Raw genomic sequence first — 22,266 nt, 5'->3', positions numbered from 1 at the left:
CAAACCTGACTTTCTTACTTTCTTTTTTCTGTGGAACACTTAGAGTAATGCATCAGGCACTTTCTATGCGATTAAGATGAATGTGCATTGGAACTTTCAACCTTCAAAATGCACCATAAAATTATTATAAATCCAGTCCATGCAATGTTTGTACTGTATTCCAAATTGTAACTGTGAATGAATTATTATATAGTAATAATTCTATTTATAGTAAAGGAGTATTGCAGCTGCCAGTCTCTGCTTTAACCGAGGCGTTTAAGTGTGCCAAGGTCAGACTGGAAATGACTTTAGCAGAGTCACGCGACAAATGTGTAAGGGAGGCAGCCCCTGTGGTAAAAACTGGTAGAAAGTGGTCAGCAAAGAAATCTGTAGTAGAGGCAAAGGCTGACCTTCAAATTGGGGATATCGTGGGACAGGTACAGCATGGAAGAGGGGGTTTTGGGCTCAGTTTAGCTCCTCCTAAATGGCACAAGGCAGGCCCAGCCCAAAGGAGGAAGCTGGTAGTCAACGAGGTGCGAAAGCAGGAGGAGAGGATGAGATGTATAAAGGCCATTTCCCAGGCCAAGCAGGGAGAGTGGATGAAATGGGAGAGTGTGGAACAACGCAAAATGGGCTGGCAAGACCTTTGGTCAATGGAAGAGAGTAGGATCAGTTTCCTTATTAGGTCAACATATGATGTTCTCCCATCACCGCAGAACCTAAACCTCTGGGTAGGAGAGGATCCATCTTGTCCTTTGTGTTCATCACCTGCCACATTAAGGCACATTTTGACAGGATGTAAGGTGGCTCTTAGCCAGGGTCGGTTTACTTGGCGCCATGATCAAGTATTGCGATGTTTGGCTTTAGCATTGGAAGGCAAGCGTAGTTTGACCAATAAATTGCCGCCTGTTCTAGCAAAACATTACACGCAGAAGACAATATTCCTCCGCCCAGGCGAGCAACCACCAAGAAAAGGTGCTAACACCAATTCTCGCCCAGGACAACTGGAAGCTGCTAGGAACTGGAAAATGCTGGTTGATCTTGATCAACGGCTTATTTTTCCACCTGAGATTGCCACCACTAACCTACGACCAGATATTGTTTTGTGGTCTGGATCAGCACGCATTGTTCAACTGATAGAGTTAACAGTGCCATGGGAGGATGCGGTAGATGAGGCATATGAGAGGAAGAAACTGCGGTATGCTCATCTGGCCACTGAAGCAGAACAGCGAGGATGGAGAGTCCAGGTTTATGCAGTGGAAGTGGGTTGTCGAGGTTTTGTGGCACACTCTACAACCCGGTTCCTCAGAGACGTCGGATTCAGTGGCCAAGAGTTGCGTCGTACAGTAAAGAACTTATCTGAAGCAGCAGAAAGGAGGAGCAACTGGCTGTGGTTGAGACGGAAAGATTCTAGCTGGCTGTGTACAGGCCGCCATGCTACGGTTTCGTAGAATTCTTGAAAACTTGAAAGGTCTGTTGGTTTATTTGTATAGGTTGTATAGTATTTACAGTCATTACGTTCCTGTGTATATTGCGTGAATGACGGGTGGTTGGGCAGATATTGTGTTTTGCGGTAGGTGGTATGCCATACGGAACCGTTGCCACTGAAACTGCATATTAACGCACCAGTGGGGCTCGACAGCCTTAGTCAAACGGGTTGGCGCGTATGGTTGGGTTGCGGAGAGATTGTGGTTAGGTCTCAGCAGCAACTGTTGGTTTATTTGTATAGGTCGTATAGTATTTACAGTCATTACGTTCCTGTGTATATTGCGTGAATGACGGGTGGTTGGGCAGATATTGTGTTTTGTGATAGGTGGTATGCCATACGGAACCGTTGCCACTGAAACTGCATATTAACGCACCAGTGGGGCTCGACAGTAGGGATGGGCATGTTTAATCGACGATCGATTATTGATCATTAAGAATTTCGTCGATCACGTTAATTTGTTATCGATTATCATTAAACTAATGCTGCTGCGGGAAAGTGAACGTGTTCCCCGGGCTGGTCAAGTTAGCGCGGAGGTACCTGTGCATCCCGGCAACGTCAGTCTCCTCAGAGCAGGTGTTTTCAGCGGCTGGACTGAAGCCTTGTTTACACTCGAGGCGTCCGCAAGAGCGCGAAGGTTAGCGCGGCAAAAATGACGTCATTGCGGTATTCGGTGTTTCACAGGCGAGCGCGTCGAGTATAAACGCCTCGTCTGTTTGGGGAGGTGCGCGCGCAGTCTGCGGAGACTCGCGCTGCAGAGCCAGGCGAAAGTGTAAACGAGGCTTGACGGTCAAGTTGCGGTCGCGTCTGACCCCAGATCATGTCATCAACATGCTTATCTTTCTCAAAAAAAATCAGTAGACTGGTGTAGAAGTTGTATGTGAGTTACTAGTTATTTTTTATGAGGCTTTGTTAAGTAGCCTAGCCTAATTGATTGTTACAGTAATCTCTCTCACCCTCTTTCTCGACTTCGTTCTTGGATAGTTTTGAGTTACATTTTGACAAAACCTGTCAGATCTAAGTATTATTATGTTTTTGGTTAAGTTATTGTTTAACATGATTTTTTATTATTATTTATTATTTTGGAACAAACAAGGGTCTCTGTTTAAGAACGCCAACTCGCAACTCGTTCCGTTGCTTTCGAGCACCGCAGCGCATATATATCTTCAAGTTTAGCCTAACCGAACGTCCAGTTTTACTGCCACAAGTTGATCATCTTGTAATAAAGATCTAATCGAGGAAAAACACGCTGTATTTTTGTATTTTCATTGCCTTTTTAATTTATAAAAAGTTAAATAAATAATGAATTTGAATAAAAAAATATTAATGATTAATCGATAGTCGATCGTTAATTCTCCCGACGATCGACTAAGAAAATTTAATCGAATGCCCATCCCTACTCGACAGTCTTAGTCAAACGGGTTGGCGCGTATGGTTGGGTTGCGGAGAGATTGTGAGATTGTGGTTAGGTCTCAGCAGCAAGAGGGAAGTAGAGGTCAGTAAGCTGGGCTGAGCTTGAGTGGGGGACGGAGGGGGGTGACTCTGGGACGCCAGAGTCACTGTCGAGCCCTCTTGAGGTGTCGTGGGCTAGTCGACGAAACACTGAGGACGGAAGGTGCCCACTTGAAGACCCTAGAGATGTTCCCTACTCCGCTCAATCCAGGGGGTTGTTATGGGGGGACCGCACTGTGGTTGCAGCCGTTGTGTGTGCTGACGCGCAATATTAACACCAGACAGAAGATTCACGTCACCAGATGGAAAGAAGCGTAAATGGATGGAGAAGCATAGGTTACTGTAAAGCTACGTCTTAGTTGGTGATTATCTTGGCGAAAGCCGAGTACAAATCAGCATGAAGTTTTAACATCTACTCTCGTGTAATGGAAATCATCATCAAATTGTATCTGTGAATGAATTATTCCTTTGTGGAAAAGTGTTTTATATGTTATTTTGTTTCACTGAATTTTTTGTCAATCTCTTGTTAAAACGTCATATGTAGAATATGTACTGTAACATACTGATGTTGTAACGGTCACCAGCTGGAGTGCCCTTGAGAGAGCCACCAGAGCAGGGCTGCATGATTTGGGGAAAATGTCATATTGCGATTATTGAGTTCAATATTGCAATTGCGATCGCGATATAATAAACAAATGGTTTCATGAGTCAACTTGCTTAGTTCTCAAGGAACATGTACACACAGATTAGTGATAATGCTGATAATAGCAACAACAACTAAATGCACAGTGTTTTCAAATTAAAATAATATTTTTTACAAAATGAAATAATGACATCTTTGCATTACTGCAAACTTGTTATTGTCTCAATAGAACAATAGTATTCTCATGAAATTAAGATATTTTGAACATTCTGTCCAGACGAGCAGGGACATTTAAACAGGATGTGTATTGTGATGTCAAAACATTTGGTAACTAAACTAAACTAAAGTTTAGTGACAACAATGTTTACATGGTACAATGACTGGCCACAGTTGTTATTATAGCTTGACTCAAATTTCACGATTTCATTTGATTCCGATCTTGTATCAATATCGATTCATTTGGATAAATATTAGCTACAGTAGATACATGTTAATTTTTCTAATTAAAAAAAAAACTCACCTAATGCTGTAAACATACAGAGAGCCCTGTCAGCTGGTATTATTATTAAAGGTTAAAAATAACAACTCAAATTAAATAATGTGGTTTTTACTAGGCTATAATAACAACATTACAATATTTTAATAAGTAAAAATTTACTTAGCACATATTTAACAAAATACTCCTCTCTATATAATTAATTTGTCTAGCCAACTAATGTGCTATCAAATGGCTTTCCTGAGGTAAACGTAACGTTATGTGATATATTGCTCTCCAGCTGTATTATTGACCTCTTTCCGCGGTTGAAAAACACTGATTGATCGATATTATGTATGAGGCATAAACATTTTAGTAAGTTGTTCTGCACCTTTCAACACACCTATTGTTCATTCGTGTTTATTTACTAGTAAAGAGTGAGAGATGTTCGGTTCACAACCACGATCTGACTGTCACGTCACATTTACATGTGCCAAAACGCTATTGTTTGAATTCCGTAATAAAATTGACTGAATCTGAGAGTTTAGAATTATTTTCTTATCAAAAGTATTTGAGTTGTTCTTTTTAACCTTTAATAATGTGATTGCGATATGATTAAGTGTGCAGCACTACACCAGAGGGCACTCCACATCAGACTTTTGCCATTCCCTCACAAACTACATCTCCCATAACTCACTGCCCGGACTCTTCATCCATTCTCACATTCACCTGTGTCTCATTATCTTGTTTAGCCCACCCCATATAAGCCTGGTTTTCTCATTCATTATCTGCAAAGTCTTGTTTAGTGTTAAACTGCAATTCCAAGCATTCTCTCTGGTCTCATGTCTCTTGGTTTTGGATTTCTTACCTGTTCCGTGGATTACTCTTTTGCCCGTGTTCCCTGCATTGTTGTTTGTTTGTATGGACTGCCTGCCTGTGTTTGACCTTGCCTGTACTTTGGATCATGTCTTTGGATTACCCTGTTCAATAAATACTGCATTTGCATCCTCAACCTTCTTGTCTCATAGCAGTTCCTGACAGATGTATGTCTGAACAAGTAGCTTAGAGCTACCCATCGGGTATCTAGAGAGATTTACTAAATGCATCTCAAGAACTGTCTAAAATTATTTCGTCTGGGCTATTTTAAGGATGTTGCTGTCAGATTCAAGAAGATACACTTAAAGCTTGACAACAAAAAAAAGACTCAAAAACCTACAGATGTCCCTGTTGCAATGAAAGAACCCAGGCCAACAAAGCCAGAACAAAAAACAACAACAAATGCTCTCGGTAGCTATTTTAGAAGTTCAAGCTGTTTGCTCTGCATTGACAACCATTAATCAATTATGAGCCCTGCTAGTGCCCCTCATAAAGATTTACTACCTCATGTTCATTTAATTCAGTCTGGCTGCACACTCTAACATCAGCGTCCAATGAAAGCAAGAGCTCTTAGTTTTATGGTTTCTCAGTAACTTTAAACTCTTTTCCCAAAACTCAGAAAAAAGCAACCCACTGAGTCAGGGACATGCTAAGATATTTTTGTTTTCCATGCTTTCATACAAACAGTTTGGCACCCTGTGAGAACCTCTACATTAACGTAACAATGTCCTTCAATTAAATTTAATGGCTGGTGTTCTGATTGGTAAAATAATTGTGAAGGCCTTATTTAGGTTTCCTTTGGTAGAACTTGAGGTCAATGCTGAAGCACTTTGTCAGCTTTTCAATATTGCCGTTTTAGTCATGCAAGCCTTGACAACATTCCTGAGTTCATCTTGAATGTAATGTTATATAGAATATCATACTATACTGGGAAAATCCAGGCCATTCCAGCTTAAGGTGGTCAAGCTGTTTTTTTGAACATAGAAGCTGGTTTGATGTCAATCATGAATCAGATAAATGATTTGGTTCTTGGCTCGATTTGGTTTTAACCGCCAACCACAGTATTAAGTCAAGTCAAGTCACCTTTATTTATATAGCGCTTTTTACAATACAGATTGTATCAAAGCAGCTTCACAGTGATAACATGAAAATAATATAACAGAGTTTGTTTCTAAAAGAAAATTGAGTCAACGTCCACCTTAAGTCAGATCAATAATATTATTGAATATTAAATGTCCCCAACTAAGCAAGCCAAAAGCCAAGGCAACAGTGGCAAGGAACCAAAACTCCATCAGGTGACAGAATGGAGAAAAAAACCTTGGGAGAATCCAGACTCAGTCGGAGGGCCAGTTCTCCTCTGGCCAACGAAGGAACAGTGCATGATTTATGATTCGGGCAGCATTACAAGTCAGATTGGATCGGAACATTTAGAATATTTATCCATTTCCATCTTTTGGAAGTCCAAGTAATCACGCCGGTGTTGAGACGAGTTGTTGAGGATCAGTGCCGTCCACCATAGAGGGTCCATATCGCCGGTGTTGAGTCGTCTCTTCACAGGCTTTGTGATTGGCGTATCTGAAGTCTCTGTGAAAGGCTGGATACAAACTGGAGCTGACGAATGCCGTTTTTCTCGGGACTCGCGTCCCGAGATAACAGCAGAAAAAGCAAAAAGGGAAAATAATTAGCGTAGCTGCTGTTCATAATGATTTCCATTATCGGTGCAAATAAACTTCATCCAAGCTTCAGAATTGTTGGAATATGGTGCATAAGTTGTATGGACTGTTTTATGGCACTTGTGCATCCTTTTTAACATCCTTAGTCCCCATTCACATTAAAAAAAAGTCACATGGGGTTGGAAAAACATCACGATGAGTAAATGACAAAATTTCCATTTTGTGATGACCTATCCCTTTGGTGTTGTCATTTTATGAATTTTTTTCCAGAAGAGTAGATCCACTTTTTTTATCTTCTTTGCTGTGTAATAAAGGATAGCAGACCATTTCTGTGAAGGCATTAATCCTTAGTCACTGCTTCTTATTCAGTGAAATGTGTTTGACAGCTTTCTCTTCTAACCTGACCAGCTCAGAGAGGAATGCCTCTGCCCTTCAAAGCAGCTCGATGAGCTTTCCCGTGTCACTCAGTTATGTCCTTACCTTTGATCCTTAATCACATCATCCACTTTCAGCAGCGGCCTGCACTGCACTGTTAAAATATATTCTCACCCATTTACTTTATTTCACTTGATGAGATACAATCTGTAAAAAAAAATCCCAGCCCTTTACAGCGCCTGGAGTTCGTGAGCAGTTCCTCGTTCTCTTCCTGGATCAGCGCGGTCTTCGTGTAACCTTAACTAGTAAGCCAGTCTTGGACGCTGCCTGTTTTATATGCACCTCAAACCGCCCCTTAGATCCTGCTAAGTCCACTGACTTTACCCACCAAAGCACCAGGGGCCTCCGCTCCAGCCCCATCTAAAGCTAATAGAGTCTTCGTAAGTTTAAAGAGATCCTTCACTCCATGACCTTCCAACCTTTAAAGACAGCTGCGTAGATCCGTGTATGTAGTGCTTCATATATTTCCCACCCCCTTCTTTAAAATCCACATTTATTAAAGCATATGAATATTGAATGACCACAGATAAATATGGTGAATAATTTAGCACGGCCGGATGGAACGCACGCTTGATTTAGATGAACTCAGTCACTCGCTGATGAGGTTCACGACACCCATGTGAGGATGCTGGTTGCTGTTGAAATATTCATCCCCTTTTATGAAGTGCAATTAAGTTTCCAGATACTTATATGTTTGTGTATAAGTAATGAGATCATAAAGCATCTTTAGCTCTAAGCAGACATATTAGTTATTATTCACCGTACCACTGTACTGTTTTTCAAAACATTAACATGCATTTGTTCACTCCTGGTTAATTCAGTCTTTTTAAAATTACAGTGCCTTTCAATATGTATGTAATTCATGAACAAAGTGTGTGATTAAATCTAGGCCAGGTTCCTAGAGACCCTTTATCTAATAACCTTAAATAAATCACAGAGCGAGATTATTTTAGGCCGCGCCACTGTAGTACGATCGGGTGCATGCATTTATTGTTGGGAGAATGTTCGCTTTGATAATGTGAAATTCTAACAAAATAAATGTTTAACGCTATGAATAATTTAGGCCTTTCTTATGAAGGGCTAAGTTTTTAAACACCCAGGACATAGTTATATATTTGTAATTTTGAAATGAGGAAGGGATAAGGAGCTAAAAGATGGCATGCCCATGTGGCTTGCATAAGTTCTGACAGCTGAGAGTACTAAAACAAGAAGCCTTCTTTGAAAATCCCTGGACTGAGAATTATTTGATCACGCATAATAACTTCAGCCATAAATGGTATTAAAACTTAAAATGCATATCCTTTGGATAAAGAACAAAGTGCATCGAAACACAGGCGTGATAAATTATTCATATCAAACTTGTCGAACTTTTCTCCCACCCCATGTTTGAAAGTGCATTGAGCAGAGATGCTTCAAACTCTCATTCTCCTCCCTTCTCTTTGTCTCATATACAAACTGTCTGCCCAATTGCACGTAATTTAGGGTGATGCACATTGTAATCCCTAAAGAGAGCTTTGTTGTTAATACTGTGCATACGCAGAGACTTTTGAGAACAACATGCCGAGGATCACGGTTAATATTTACATTTGGCCAGATTGGTTCATTTGAATTATTCTCAAGCTAAATGAAATGTATAAATTATAATCACTGTATGTGTGTGTGTGTGTGTGTGTGTGTGTGTGTGTGTGTGTGTGTGTGTGTGTGTGTGTGTGTGTGTGTGTGTGCGGTGTGTGTGTGTGTGTGTGTGTGTGTGTGTGTGTGTGTGTGTGTGTGTGTGTGTGTGTGTGTGTGTGTGTGTGTGTGTGTGTGTGTGTGTGTGTGTGTGCATGTAATGTAACTTGGATAGCTGAATAATAATACTCAACCTAAATTGGATCAATAACAAAAATGTATGTCTTCCCTGTGCCTCTCTGGTTCCCTCCTACACTGAACAGTGACGGTCTTGCTAACAATTTTGTCAAGGATTAAGTGGTCCTGCTTAAGGGGATTGTGGGATTTAGCAGATTACTGCTCTGACATTTGTAAATAAACAGTGGAGTTTCAGTTCTTCAGATCCTGACTTGAAATCAGCAGGATGGATTAACCAAGATGCACTAATCAATTAATTAATAACAAACATGCTGACTGCTGGTACTTTCGTTGTCTTTTAAAAAAAACATTTTTTTTTACACATATCCTGTTTTTAAGGCTTACGGAATAAAGGCTGTGGGAAAAGTGCTGTGTACAGTATATTGCCTTATCATTGCATCATGAAAGCACGAGGTACAGTTTCTGTATAGGTGGTCGCCCTAGTTTTAAAGAGTTTTAGGCAAAGGATATAAAAAATCTCGGAAGATACAACACTGGCCAGTTTGACACCAAGTCCTAGACTGCTTTATCAGCCACTACAAGTACAGTGGCTCTTCCCTGTACACAAATGCCTTATTCACGTGTTAGTACAAGTGAACAAAGCTGGAATACTTTATAGATCAACCAGAACTCACAATGGAGACTATCAAGAGGGAGCTTGTTCTAAGAGGTTTTATGAGCATTTTGGTAACAGTTTATTTTACAGTGTCCTTGTTAAACATCTTGTCAGGTGCATTCAAGCCACTTTCGTCGGAACAAGATGGCGGTGTACCTTTTCATAATTAACTAGACAAAAATACAGCAAGGTTTTTTTTACAGCAACAACTCTTTCTAGAAAATGAAGAACAATCAGGTGTGTGTTTTTTTTTAATGTTTTTCATTAATTTAGTCACTTTAAATTTTATTGTATTGTTATATATTACAATGCTATCATATTTTGTGCAGGCAATTTGCTTATTTTGGTGTAAATGTCACCTGTAAATTTTGTGGTAATCCGCCATGATCGAGGCTCAAAGAAAATCCTAAGCGTCCCACAGGTATTTACGACTTTGTGGTGGCATTCATGTGTGTTCAACTTGTAAATACGATCTTTCCGACATGACTTGAACGGACCATTTGTACATGTTGTTCATTAATATTACTCAGTCTTAAAAGTATTAAAAGTGTTACACTTTATTTTAAGGTGTCATTGTTACACTGTAATTATATATTTAAGTACTGAGTAATATTAAGCAACTGCATGTACTTATTATAGGGTTAGGGTAGGATTAGGATTTGGTTGAGAGTTAGTTGCATGTAATTATGCATAATTTACTCTTATTTCTATTGCAAGTACATGTAACATATGTAACAAGGACACTGTAAAATAAAGTATTACCAAATAAAGTGTAACCAGATTTTTTTTCAACCAAGTGAACCTTTTGTGCAGTTGTTTGGTGTAACAGTTTTTCACTTGCTGTTTAGAAAAGATGTGAAACATGATGACTGTTCACAAGATGAACATCTGGTTATGCCAACCCACCAGCAATTTGTTCAAAGGTATTTTCATCTGCAATTTTTATCAAAATCTTTCTCTCACCATGCTATCTCCCAGTCTTTCATAAGACAGTTGTTATATATGCAAGACAGGATAATAAGATTGTCTGTTTCATGACCCTCTTCTTCTGCTTGTGTGAGGGAGTTGCCTGTGGCTTTGTTACAAAGGAATCTTTTCCTGCGGATATATAAATCAGCTGTATTTTACAAAGGCTTCATTCTTCAAAGTCTAGAGAGTATTGGGTTGTTTTCCCTCTTTTTCCTCATTCTTTCTATAAGATTTAGATGCATGCATGAAAGTATGTCTGTTTATGATTGTGCTTTATTAATTTGCAATATAATCCATACAAAGGCTTCCTGACACTAGCACCTCTAAATGCAATAACTAAATACCTAGCTGTATAGAGGTGATGCTTTTTATAGTCTCACATTAATGTTTAACTCTCTAGCCTTATGAAACGCTCAAACTTGGCTCTTGTTTGCTTCTGGCAGTCTCTTTTGAAAGCTGAATTTGCAGATGATTGGGCTGCTACATTTATGTTTGCATATTTCAAATGATTTTTTTTTTCATATCTAATTTTTTCCTACGATTCGTAAAAAATTGCATTTTAAGCACAGCCGCCCTCCATTCCTTCAGTCCATCTGGACTCCTTTCTGTCACAATGCTGGATCAATCCTGTCTGGTAAAACCTTCATGCTCCTAGTCTATGTGTTTGTCAGTTGTCTCTGTGATAGTGGATCTACCCCAGCAATAATTAGCTGTGATCAGATCACTTGACTTGACAAAATTTGGTGATGCCCTACAACGGCATCTACAGCAACACAGACAAAAGTCACATTTGAGTAGAGGTGGGGTTTAGAATATAATGCCATAATATTTGTAGTAATAAATATAAATTGATTATACTGTATATTATATAAGTATGATAATTTGTAGCTATATTCATATATTGCAGTTTAAAAGTTTGGAGTCAATTAGATATTTAAATTTTTATGAAAGAACTCACTTTTATGGTCACATAAGGTTGCATTTATTTAATCACTAATATTTAGAAATAATATAATAATTAAAATATTTTTTATTTTATATTAGGGGGATACAGTATATGCAGTTAATCCCGAAACTGCAGAGACAGACTTATCTTCAATGGCACCATTTATTTTCAAGTATTATGGCTGTATCTTAATGGCATCTTTTTATGAATGAAGGCCAGTATCACTGATGTTAATATAACTACTGATGTCTCAATGAAAATGATTTCCCCCCCCACAAAATTTTAAACATTTATTAGGCTTAAAAAAGTATAACAACTTTTAATTTAAGTGAACTTAAAATAATCCTCACTTAAACCCATAATAAATGTACTTTCCTGTCTAACAGGTATGAAATATACAAAAATTGAATAAGGTTATAAAACAGTCCGCACTGCATAAATTATAAATGAAATATAGATTAATTGTTATTAAAGCTACAAGTGTTCTTTAGTCAAGAGCAGTTAGTAATTTTCTCTGCTCCCTTTGTTCTTTAGTTAACTTTACTGACAGAGAGAATTAGTGGATGCTGTCACTTTAAGATCTGCCGCTGCTGACAGGATCTCACGCATCTCATTCTCTCACTACTCTTTACTTCCATAACTCATTTAAGACTGTTCTTGTGAAGATACTTGACAAACCATTTTGGCATAAATGTGTGTGTTATTGTTCGTTCAAGCGCAAAAGACAACTCGTATTATATTTGTCTTATATTGTCGCGCATGAATGGTTTAAAGCATTTACGTGAATAAGAACGTGATCATATAACCATAGCTAAAGGATGACAGAAAGAACAGAGGCTGCGTTAATTGCGTTAAATATTTGAACACGTTAAAGCTGGACAAAAATTAATCGCTTGCGTTAATGTTGATAGCACTACTCGTCATAGGGTAAGTATACCTTAAGCCCACCAAAATCTAAGTCTAGTTTTTTTTCATAGATATTGACATAGTTTGTAAGAAAAATAATTTCTTAAAATGTATTAATTAGTTGTACATTTTAGAATATTAAATTAAGATAATTTAGGAATAAAGTCAGAAGTCTGGCATGGGCTTAATTGGTATTTTGGCACCATTTAACCCCACATGTGTTCCAAATAAGCCCACATCCTCATTGATTCACAGAATATAAAAATTAATTGATTTTAAAGTAAAACATCAATATATTTATTCAGTGACAGGGAAGTATTAAACAAAATCCTTTTGCTAATGTCTGATTAGAGCCCTGGGTGGGATGGGTAGGTGTTAGTGGCCCTTGGTGGTCTGGAGTCTTAAAGCTACAATATGTAATTTTATTTTCGCCGCTAGGGGTCGCTAACCTCTTACAATAACAAAGGTGTAGGTTTATGACGCAGTGATAAGCTGAATGATGGGACTTGCTGTCAAGCTGATGGATCTAATAATGTTTATGGATGAGTGAAAACATTCATGTTTTTAACATTACAGTAGTATGAAGCAGGTCGCGATTACTAATAAGAGACAGATATCACACGCAAGTCCCACGGATATAAAGGAATAAGGACATTTAATTCTACCGAACTACCCGCAAGTGCTGGATTACTACTCACTCAGGTCAGTTTATTAGACGATTTAAACTTGTGAGGTAACACAGCACTGTTGACACAGAGCCCCAACTCGACTTGGGTTCCGGGTTTTGCCTGGTCAAAGCTGGACAGGAAGTGGGGGTGTGTCGAAGCCAGACGGTCAGGGGCTCAGGACTGTGGGGAATCTAGGGTCCCTCTGGGACCTCACCATGCCCAGAATCTCAAGCCTGAACTCGGCTTGGCTCCCGAATTATGCCTGGTTATACATAAAGGACTTTAGGACAAAATGGGCTCTATCTCATTTGAATGAATGTGTAATTTGTAGACCTATCTAAATATAGTTGTAAATTAAGGTAGTAAGTAAGGTAAGGTTAAAAGGTTAGTATGGTAAAAGCACACAAAGAAATGTTATCATTAAACATTTTCAGAAAATGTATCAAAAATTACAATTAGAGGGATTCCTCATTGACAAACATAAGGTGGGCTTAAATGGTTCCACAGTGTGTAATGGTGAAAAAAGACAATGTTTTCCTTTAAAAATTTAAGATATGTTTACAAATACAAGTTAAATATACTATGGACTAAGTATCATAGTAGTTTTCATTGTTTTTTTTTCATTCAAGGTTAGCTTGTGTTGGCTATAGTTTGCATGCGTTTTGTGGCACTGTGCCATTTAAGCCCACCTTTAAAGAAAGTTAATTTATGAAAATAATATTCTCTTCAAAACAATTTATGATGTATTTATTGGTAAATTAATGTAAAATGAATCTCAAAACATTTATTGTTTGCAGTTAACATGCTTAATTCTTTGGCAGTCTAGCCTTTCCGTAAGGCTAATGGTTTGACCTAAAGATTAGCTTTGAACGCAAGCAAATAAAACTCATCTTTCCATTTAAAGGAAAATTATATAAAATGATAAAGTACTATTTGTTCATACAAAAAAAAACAACCCAAGACATTTATCTCTTATTTGACATAATATCAGTGTAGTTACCAAAGAAATGGCTGAAAATTGCCGAAATGTGTTGATTTCTGAAGGTCCCAAAACACCAAAGTTTTGAGGTGACTTTGTGTGAGGTCCCCTGAGACCGCATACACATGGGTGGGGTTAACTCAACATTGCCAAATGTGATTGCTATGCAATAAAAAATGCCAGGGAAGTAACAAATCACTGGATTGGTTAAAATAATGAGCAGCATAAAATATTATTTTCTCTTTTTTTTATTTGACTTCAGAGTTGAAAGTGGGCTTAAAGGGTACATGGACTTACACTTACCCTACACTGCTGACAGAAAATGCTGCGGTTTAAAGTGGACTCGTTTTCATGGTAGGCCTACACAGAATGTTTTTTTAGTAAGCTACACAGAATGTTCTACAATCTACATTAAATATTTAGCTAACAGTCTGAATTTACCTAGCAGCAGTGTATGTTAACGTTAGCTCAGTCAACGTAAGGCTAACATCAAAAGGTGTAGACAGAAAATATGATTATCCTGACCTGAGCTAATTTACTGAACAACCAACTCACATCTCCTTTCTTTCTTTTCATCAATGATGTCATTAAAGTCACCTAGTGTTGTTTCTGGCGTTTCATCGCTGACTGTGCCGCAACCGCTATAGGGATCTCCCAGTCACGTGACCCCTAGCCGCGTGTCAGCCATTTTGACGGAATTCATCCATCAGCTACTCAGTGGCAATGGATCTATTATTAGGGGTGGGCCACCCCTAATAATAGATCCATTGCCGTGGGTAATATATTATTAGTATATTATTATACTAATAATATAATTAGGCTACATAAAAACGTTTTGACATTGGGCTACAGTGTGTTAGGTAAATGCATTTACCAGTAACGTTACTGACTATGAAGCTAACTGAGCAATTCCTTCTCTACTCTTTATTACTACTTTAATACTGTTTCTAGCTAATGTTGGTTTCACTGCTACAAAACAAACGTAGAAAAATGTAGTCAACCCATACACCATTAGAACCGTGTACATTTTTTTTCATTGGTTGTTGTGTTAAATCTTACCCAGAAACAATAGTGCTATTTTCTGATTGGCTATTGTATAGCTCGACGAACAACACCAGAGGGGACGCGCTTGATTCCTGCCGGTTCCACAGTGAGAGCGGCGCGGCCAGAGTTTTGGGCGCTGCGGCATATTAAATATATTACAAATAGTTTTTCAGCGTGAGAAATACAATGTGTGGCGGGAGAGCATGACAAAAGACCGAAATGAGTGACTGTCACACTCAATGCGTGACACTTGAGAGCCCTGTTATGTTATGCTGAATGGTAGTGTGCACACACACATTGCGGATTTCTATGGCAACAGTGGATTTATAACATTTGATCCCGAACTCCGAGAAATCATTCATTAGCCTTCGTGGGGACAACTTACCTGATCCAAAATGAAGAGTGCAAAGCTGTGTTGAGTTGGAAGCCAAACAGTAACACCGCCATCAGCGTTTTGCCTGTTTATTGCCGCCAACCACTTGTTTCTCCGTTTTGTTTCTTTTGGGATACGGTATAAAGATATTCCTTTTGTATGATCACGTATCTGATCGCATCCAATTGCACAGCATCGCTCGGGCATGATAGAAATACTTCGCGACGAGCTGTATTATCACCGGCGGTATAGCATTTTCTATTCCGTCCAAATGGCTGCTCCAAATGGCGTGACGTCACGCGGGACGTCCCTATACCTGCTTATTAGAACTTTCAATCAGTGAGCTATTTTACACAGGCTCGGTCCTGCTCCTCCGTGGCAATGACGGCGTGCAGTTAAAATCATGTCCCCCCTGTTCGGAAATTACGCCCGTGGGTAGGACATCATCCCCAGGCTTCATGAACTTTTTTTTTTTTTTTTTTTTTTTTTTTTTTTTTTTTTTTTTTTTTTTTTTTTTATTGAAGAAATGTTTTACAGTAGTGCAAATATACATTTCTTAGAAATATAGAACATTTCCAAAAAAGCATCTATTGTACATAGTCAAATTTGCACTGTTAAAGGATACAGAACGAGAATAAAAAAATAAAAAAAATAAAACAATACATAAATAAATAAAAATAAATTTTAAATAAAAAAAAATAATAAAAAACGGCAGAGATATAGCTCATGGAACATGGAGGATCTCATCATATTTTTTCAGAAAAGACGTACATTTTCTATTATCGATTGTTCTTAATGATTTGATTAAATAATTGACTTCACAAAGGAAATCATTAAAAGAAGGAATTTTCTTACGAAATTTTTGCTTGTGAAAGTAAAATTTTGCCACAATGATAAGAAAGTTAACAGTAGACTCTAAAGATTTGTTAGGGTTTTCAAAGCGACAAATTACATCCTTTAAGCATAGATTACTAATCACATTAACTTTCGAAAAACAATAAGCACTTAAATCATTCCAGAAAATTGAAGAAACATTACAAGAAAAAAACAAATGACAGACGTCTTCAACTTCATTATTACAGAAGGTGCATACCTCAGCTACATCACAGTATTTGGATAAATGCGCATTACAAGGGTATATATTATGCAAAATTTTAAAGTGCACTTCTCTCATTTTATTGGGTATACAATATTTAAATGGTAGTAACCATGTTTTCCTCCACTGAATGTTATCTATTATAGAATTCCAAAAGAATTTTCCTTTTGGAGTACATTGATTTCTAGATTGAGAGAGTTGACGAATAAGTTTATTATTACAATCTTTACTTAAAAGTGAAACACCACCCAAACATAACAAGGATAAATGTTTAGAACATGCCTCATAGGTAAGGGAAGCTTTCATCAGACATAATAAACCACTCGGAATAGCCTTTGTAACAGAGTTAAATTCTTTAAACGGGACAGGATATTGGTAGATATTCATAAAACTCTCATAGGATAACAAATCACCATTAGAGTTGAATAGATCTGCAATAAAAATTATGTTTTTATTAAACCATTTCTCAAGAAAGAGTGATCTATTTCTTATTTTAACATCTGAATTATTCCATAAGATGGTTTTATGGGGGGAAAAGTTGTGGTTGTAAACCAATTTCCAGGCTAATAGAGCTTGTTGATGAAAACTAGCCAATTTAATGGGTAATTTACCAGTGGAGTAATTACATTTCATCAAAAAAGAAAGGCCACCTACCCTTTTAAATATGTTATTTGGGATAAAATACCACATAGTGTCTGACCCAAGCAAGCATCTCTTCAACCAATTAATTTTGAATGTATTATTTGTATCGTCAAAGTTCAGGACTTCAAGACCGCCCTCACTTCTTTTGTTTGCTAAAATATACTTCTTCAATTTGTGAGATTTATTGTTCCAAACAAAATCAAGAAAAATTTTATCAATATTTTTGGAGGTGTGATTATCTACAGCTAAAGACAGGGAAGGGTACACAAACCTGGATAATCCCTCTGCTTTGGATAAAAACACTCTGCCTAAAATTGACAGATCTCTTTGTAGCCAACTATTAAAAATAAATTTAGTTTTGGACAGACGTGAAGAAAAATTCAGAAACTGTCTACTAATTAAATTTTTCGTTATATGAATCCCCAAATATTTCACTTCATTTTTAACTGGTATATTTTCAATTTCAGATTCTACATTGTCAAATAAGCAAATAATTTCACACTTGGATAAATTAAGTTTGAGTCCAGAAGCATTAGAGAAGGCATTGATTGTAGTTAATACTGGAGAAACTTGCATTTTATCTTTTAAGAATACAGTAGTATCATCTGCTAATTGTGAAATACGAATCTCTCTGTTAAAAATACTAAGACCAACAAAGTTATGATTACGCAAAATATCAATGGATAATGTTTCTACAACCACTAAAAATAACAATGGGCTTAAAGGGCAACCCTGTCTTATTCCGCGAAGAATAGGAAACCTTGGTGATGTTCGTGAATTTAAAATTAAACAGCTATCAATATCTTTGTACAACATTTGGACAATATTAATAAAACTGGATGGGAATCCAAAGGCCCTTAAAGAGCTTATAAGGAACTGGTGCTCTACAGTGTCGAAAGCCTTGTAAAAGTCAAGGAATAAGATGATTGCATCAGACTCAATTTCTTCTTTGTAATCAATAAGATCCAGAACAAGACGAGTATTACAGCTAATATGACGTCCCTTCATAAAGCCGGTCTGTGTTTCATTAATGATATGATGTAAATGTTGTTTTAATCTCTTGGCAAATATAGAAGCAAATAATTTATAATCAAAATTTAAAAGTGTAATAGGACGCCAATTATCAATTAAAGTTACATCTTTGTCCGGTTTGGGAATAAGAGATAGGCTTCATGAACTTGTGCTTCATGCTTGATGCTAACGTGACGTATGGATCTCAATCACACTGTGTTGCCAGGACCCGCCCAGCTCTGCTTCTGATAGGCTTGTAACGTGTTAGTCCTGCGTTCCTCTCATATGATTGGTAGGTGAAATCAATTGACTTGAAAATATTAAACCGCATCATAGTTGCCAAGTCCGCTTATAATACGCGACTTTGGGCTTCATTTTTTTGTAAGTCGCGTTAAAAAAGCACGGGTTGCGGGTTGCGTTTTTTTGGGCTTATTAAAAAAATATGCTTGCTTTTTAGGAAAATCTGACAAGCAACTTTGTTTTCTTTACATCTATGGTCACGGTTGCCGTTTTCTCAATCTCCAATACATTGTTTGACACTGTCTGCTCACAGCCATAGCCAATCAGTGCAATTGTATAAGTGCTGTGGCGTAATTCGTCAAAACAATGCGCCGAATCCGCCCCCTTATTGGAGAAAAATCCCGTTCAACGTGCAGGCAGCCGCTCACGCGACGCTGTAATCCAATGATGGACGTTGGGGAGATGATGGACAGTGCAGGGGAGAAGAGGGATGACCTTCTTTTGTCAGGTAAATTTGTAATTTTTACAATGTTTTTGTAATATATTAATTATCACAGGCTTTAATAAAAAAAAAATAGTCTATACTAACATAAAATACATATGGGTCAAATTTATTTTATTAAGATAAATATATATATATATTTATATATAATGTGTGTGTGTGTGTGTGTGTGTGTGTGTGTGTGTGTGTGTGTGTGTGTGTGTGTGTGTGTGTGTGTGTGTGTGTGTGTGTGTGTGTGTGTGTGTGTGTGTGTGTTACATATTCCCGTCTTTTCTTGATTGTCTTTTTGTCCTTTTCCATCTCTCCAAACCTTTTTTAAATCCTTTTTTTCCTAATCCATTTATCCTTTTCTAATAAAGGACTAGTTTCAGTTTAATAAGTTGCAGGCTCATTTATTGGTAATAAAAAATAGATGATAATGTTGAAACTAAATAATATAATAATATTGGGCTTGTTTTGGGCTTGTTTTTGAAGCTACAGTTGCTTATTTGTCTCGCGAGAGTTGGCAACTGTGAACCGCATACAAGTTCCCGATTATTATTATTTTTTCTTCTCACGGCCGCACGCCAGAGATCCGGTACAGTGCCGGAATACTTTCACTGACTTTCATGATCCTTCACAAATCATTCTAATATGCTGATGGTGCTCAAGAAACATTTGTTATTATTATCAATGTTGAAAACAGCTGTGTTGCTTAGTATGAAACAAATGTTTCAATAGTTTTTTCTTCTCTAGTGCGACGTATACAAATGAAACGGCTTCTAGAATTAGATAAAATGTAGGGCAGGACTGGATTTCGTCCTCGGAAATGAATAGGATCGTAGGAAGTTGGGCATTGCTACCTTAATGGAGGCAGATCTGAATGTCAGTTTGTGGGGGATATTTAGCCACACCCTTTGTAAGTCATACCTCATGAAGAGAACAGGGCTGCGGTTTATCAGGCAATGATTTTGCAGGTAGTGTTTGTGCATGAAGGTAGGCTACCTCACAAAATTTCGGACGTGACTTCTGAGGCAGCATAATGGTTTAATGATTTAGGGCTGCAACTAACGATTATTTTAATAATCGATTAATCTGTCGATTATTTTTCCGATTAATCGGATAAAAAAAACAGAAGGAAAAAAAGCATTAATTTCCAACCCTTTATTCCAAAACAGAACTGACAGTGCAAATTCACAGTGCAAAAGATCCTCAGAAAGTGCACAAACAGGTAACTCCTTGAACATCCCTGAGCTGTTAAAGTAATAATAATAATACAAAAATGGACTAACACAAAAAACATACACATGTATGCTTTACATCTGCCAAATATATAGGCTTTTTTAAAATAGTGAACAAAAAGATGTATATTTTGGTTAAAAGGGACCTGAGCTGTTAGAACAATAAATAATTTGATTTTAAAAGGATTTGTTTGAACGTCAGCTTGTTCTCTACACTACACTCACAGACGCACACACTCACAAAGTCTCACACTCACAGACGCACACACTCACAAACTCTCACACTCATAGACGCACATATTCACAGACTCTCACACTCACAGACTCTCACACTCACAGACACACACACTCACAAACTCTCACACTCACAGACGCACACACTCACAGACTCTCACACTCACAGACACACTCACAGACACACACACTCACAGACTCTCACACTCACAGACGCACACACTCACAAACTCACACTCACAGACGCACACACTCAAACTCTCACACTCACAGACGCACACACTCACAGACTCTCACACTCACAGACGCACACACTCACAGACTTTCACACTCACAGACTCTCACACTCACAGACTCTCACACTCACAGACTCTCACACTCACAGACACACACACTCACAAACTCTCACACTCACAGACGCACACACTCACAAACTCTCACACTCACAGACACACACACTCACAGACTCTCACACTCACAGACTCTCACTCACAGACACACACACTCACAAACTCTCACACTCACAGACGCACACACTCACAAACTCTCACACTCACAGACGCACACACTCACAGACTCTCACACTCACAGACACACACACTCAAACTCTCACACTCACAGACGCACACACTCACAGACTCTCACACTCACAGACACACACACTCACAAACTCTCACACTCACAGATGCACACACTCACAAACTCACACTCACAGACGCACACACTCAAACTCTCACACTCACAGACGCACACACTCACAGACTCTCACACTCACAGATGCACACACTCACAAACTCTCACACTCACAGACGCACACACTCACAAACGCACACACTCACAAACTCTCACACTCACAGATGCACACACTCACAAACTCTCACACTCACAGACGCACACACTCACAAACTTGTGTGTTGTTTTGTTTTTTGTCAAATATGTTGTAATCTTTAACAAAATGTTTGACATTATTTGACAAGCACATGCACACAAAAGACAAGTCGGATAATAGGTAATAATAATAGTAACAACAATAATTACAACAGAAGATAATATCTCTAGTCTATCCTAATATTAATTATAAATACAATGTATATAAAATATAAATACAATGGATTGACCACCTCATATGGTGTGTAAGGCCTATTTTGCAGCTCATCCATTCGGAGCATATAGTGAAGTTTCTCGGAGTCATTTAGAATGAAAAATTCAGTGCTGCAAATTGTGGAAAAAATATTCCTCTTGTAGTGGTACTTTGGACAGACAAGAAAGTGTTTTCATCTTCTGTCTATCTGATTGAAATCACAGTCTGCTAATTCAGTGGTAAAAATGTAATTGGTTTTATTTATTGTTGTCCATTTATCGAACTTCCATGCCTCTAAATAATTACATTCCTATGTACCAATTTACTAATGCTCGGACACACTCGGTATCTCTGGCGCGCAGATACACTCGGTATCTTTCGCACACTGTCGCTCGCGCGCTGACACAGCGTACAGTCCGGCGCCTCATAGCTCTGCTCCGCGCTGAACACATTTTTTTTATACTCAAACATCTCCGCGACTTATTGATAGTCGCGCGCCAAAACGAATCGATAATGAAATTCGTTGCCAACTATTTTAATAATCGATTTTAATCGATTCGTTGTTGCAGCCCTATAATAATTAGAGATTTGGTGAAAACTAAACGAATACTATTACTACAATAGTAATTTCTCGCTAGAAATGACATAGAAATTGGAAACTGTCGGTCAAATACTGTCGGTCATATACATTTAAACACACACTGACCACCAACCGCAAATTCCAGACACCATATTTCTTTTTTGGAAAGCATAGGATTATGGGGTATCAAAGGCAGTGAAGGATACATATGTCGCCTTTAAAAATTGATCAGATGAAGGTATCTCAGGAGACTGGAAGTGAAGCTAACATTGGATTGGGACATGCCTTGATG

General features: G+C 38.0%; 1 long non-coding RNA gene across 1 annotated transcript in view; it reads right to left on the bottom strand.

Moving 5' to 3' along the window:
* LOC143706663 (uncharacterized) overlaps nt 1-15,897 on the bottom strand; it is a 98,611-nt gene extending 82,714 nt beyond the window's left edge. The window contains exon 1 of the long non-coding RNA XR_013193011.1: nt 15,833-15,897. This is a non-coding gene — a long non-coding RNA (uncharacterized LOC143706663). The remainder of the gene's footprint in view (nt 1-15,832) is intronic.
* Nucleotides 15,898-22,266: the final 6,369 nt, after the last annotated feature.

This window comes from Siphateles boraxobius, unplaced genomic scaffold (assembly GCF_051911475.1).
Source record: "Siphateles boraxobius isolate OS27281-9 unplaced genomic scaffold, OSU_SipBor_1 41, whole genome shotgun sequence".
NCBI lineage: Eukaryota > Metazoa > Chordata > Actinopteri > Cypriniformes > Leuciscidae > Siphateles > Siphateles boraxobius.
The sequence above is the reverse complement of the archived record's forward strand: the minus strand, read 5'-3'. Positions and strand labels throughout refer to the sequence as shown.